The sequence below is a fragment of the Hordeum vulgare genome, unplaced genomic scaffold, assembly GCF_904849725.1.
Source record: "Hordeum vulgare subsp. vulgare unplaced genomic scaffold, MorexV3_pseudomolecules_assembly, whole genome shotgun sequence".
In the NCBI taxonomy this organism is placed as follows: Eukaryota; Viridiplantae; Streptophyta; class Magnoliopsida; order Poales; family Poaceae; genus Hordeum; species Hordeum vulgare.
Window position 1 is genome coordinate 497,501 of NW_025422486.1, and position 2,500 is coordinate 500,000.

General features: G+C 46.4%; 6 non-coding genes across 6 annotated transcripts in view; all 6 read right to left on the reverse strand.

Moving 5' to 3' along the window:
- The window catches only part of LOC123415312, a 119-nt gene extending 79 nt beyond the window's left edge, over window positions 1–40 (reverse strand). Inside the window, exon 1 of the ribosomal RNA XR_006615032.1 lies at window positions 1–40. This exon is cut by the window's left edge and continues 79 nt beyond it. This is a non-coding gene — a ribosomal RNA (5S ribosomal RNA).
- A 355-nt stretch (window positions 41–395) lies between these two features.
- Window positions 396–514, reverse strand: LOC123416846. Its single transcript, XR_006616445.1, has one exon. It is a non-coding gene; the product is annotated as a 5S ribosomal RNA (ribosomal RNA).
- A 357-nt stretch (window positions 515–871) lies between these two features.
- On the reverse strand, window positions 872–990 carry LOC123415809. The gene has a single exon (XR_006615507.1). It is a non-coding gene; the product is annotated as a 5S ribosomal RNA (ribosomal RNA).
- Window positions 991–1,403: 413 nt separating this feature from the next.
- Window positions 1,404–1,522, reverse strand: LOC123415869. Its single transcript, XR_006615562.1, has one exon. It is a non-coding gene; the product is annotated as a 5S ribosomal RNA (ribosomal RNA).
- A 359-nt stretch (window positions 1,523–1,881) lies between these two features.
- On the reverse strand, window positions 1,882–2,000 carry LOC123415880. The gene has a single exon (XR_006615573.1). It is a non-coding gene; the product is annotated as a 5S ribosomal RNA (ribosomal RNA).
- A 367-nt stretch (window positions 2,001–2,367) lies between these two features.
- On the reverse strand, window positions 2,368–2,486 carry LOC123415892. Its single transcript, XR_006615584.1, has one exon. It is a non-coding gene; the product is annotated as a 5S ribosomal RNA (ribosomal RNA).
- Window positions 2,487–2,500: the final 14 nt, after the last annotated feature.

Genomic DNA, 2,500 nt, shown 5'->3' on the forward strand with positions numbered 1-2,500 from the left:
TGATGGGATCCGGTGCTTTAGTGCTGGTATGATCGCATCCGACATGCAACTATCTATTTGTTCCTTATGCTTGCCCCTACTACTACTACTACTAGTACTACTACTACTACTACTATTACTACTACTACTACTACTACTACTACTACTAGTCGTTGGGTGTCATGCGCGGTGGGAAAAGTCACAGAGGTCGTGGCGGTGCTCGTGTTGTCGGGGTAGAGAGGGAGCGGTGAAATTCTTGTGTTAAACTCGTCTCCGTTCTCGAGGCAAATGTGGCAATGGACACGGGAGGGGCAAGCTAAAACATATCACAAACGTCAAAAATAAGAAAACGAGGTCATATAGATCACGGTCCCGTGTCATCCTTGTCACGTGGCGCAAAAATATATTTAAAAAGGGGAATGCAACACGAGGACTTCCCAGGAGGTCACCCATCCTAGTACTACTCTCGCCCAAGCACGCTTAACTTCAGAGTTCTGATGGGATCCGGTGCTTTAGTGCTGGTATGATCGCATCCGACATGCAACTATCTATTTGTTCCTTACGCTTGCCCCTACTACTATTACTACTACTACTACTACTACTACTACTACTACTACTAGTCGTTGGGTGTCATGCGCGGTGGGAAAAGTCAGAGAGGTCGTGGCGGTGCTCGTGTTGTCGGGGTAGAGAGGGAGCGGTGAAATTCTTGTGTTAAACTCGTCTCCGTTCTCGAGGCAAATGTGGCAATGGACACGGGAGGGGCAAGCTAAAACATATCACAAACGTCAAAAATAAGAAAACTGGTAAACGTCAAAAATAAGAAAACGAGGTCATATAGATCACGGTCCCGCGTCATCCTTGTCACGTGGCGCAAAAATATATTTAAAAAGGGCAAATGCAACACGAGGACTTCCCAGGAGGTCACCCATCCTAGTACTACTCTCACCCAAGCACGCTTAACTTCGGAGTTCTGATGGGATCCGGTGCTTTAGTGCTGGTATGATCGCATCCGACATGCAACTATCTATTTGTTCCTTATGCTTGCCCCTACTACTACTACTACTATTACTAGTACTACTACTACTACTACTAGTACTACTACTACTTCTACTATTACTACTACTACTACTACTACTACTACTACTACTACTAGTCGTTGGGTGTCATGCGCGGTGGGAAAAGTCACAGAGGTCGTGGCGGTGCTCGTGTTGTCGGGGTAGAGAGGGAGCGGTGTAATTCTTGTGTTAAACTCGTCTCCGTTCTCGAGGCAAATGTGGCAATGGACACGGGAGGGGCATGCTAAAACATATCACAAACGTCAAAAATAAGAAAACTAGTAAACGTCAAAAATAAGAAAACGAGGTCATATAGATCACGGTCCCGTGTCATCCTTGTCATGTGGCGCAAAAATATATTTAAAAAGGGGAATGCAACACGAGGACTTCCCAGGAGGTCACCCATCCTAGTACTACTCTCGCCCAAGCACGCTTAACTTCGGAGTTCTGATGGGATCCGGTGCTTTAGTGCTGGTATGATCGCATCCGACATGCAACTATCTATTTGTTCCTTATGCTTGCCCCTACTACTACTGCTACTACTGCTACTACTACTACTACTACTACTACTACTAGTCGTTGGGTGTCATGCGCGGTGGGAAAAGTCAAAGAGGTCGTGGCGGTGCTCGTGTTGTCGGGGTAGACAGGGAGCGGTGAAATTCTTGTGTTAAACTCGTCTCCGTTGTCGAGGCAAATGTGGCAATGGACACGGGAGGGGCAAGCTAAAACATATCACAAACGTCAAAAATAAGAAAACTAGTAAACGTCAAAAATAAGAAAACGAGGTCATATAGATCACGGTCCCGCGTCATCCTTGTCACGTGGCGCAAAAATATATTTAAAAAGGGGAATGCAACACGAGGACTTCCCAGGAGGTCACCCATCCTAGTACTACTCTCGCCCAAGCACGCTTAACTTCGGAGTTCTGATGGGATCCGGTGCTTTAGTGCTGGTATGATCGCATCCGACATGCAACTATCTATTTGTTCCTTATGCTTGCCCCTACTACTAGTACTACTACTATTACTAATACTACTACTACTATTACTACTACTACTACTACTACTACTACTACTACTACTACTAGTCGTTGGGTGTCATGCGCGGTGGGAAAAGTCACAGAGGTCGTGGCGGTGCTCGTGTTGTCGGGGTAGAGAGGGAGCGGTGAAATTCTTGTGTTAAACTCGTCTCCGTTCTCGAGGCAAATGTGGCAATGGACATGGGAGGGGCAAGCTAAAACATATCACAAACGTCAATAATAAGAAAACGAGGTCATATAGATCACGGTCCCGTGTCATCCTTCTCACGTGGCGCAAAAATATATTTAAAAAGGGGAATGCAACACGAGGACTTCCCAGGAGGTCACCCATCCTAGTACTACTCTCGCCCAAGCACGCTTAACTTCGGAGTTCTGATGGGATCCGGTGCTTTAGTGCTGGTATGATCGCATCCGACATGCAACTATC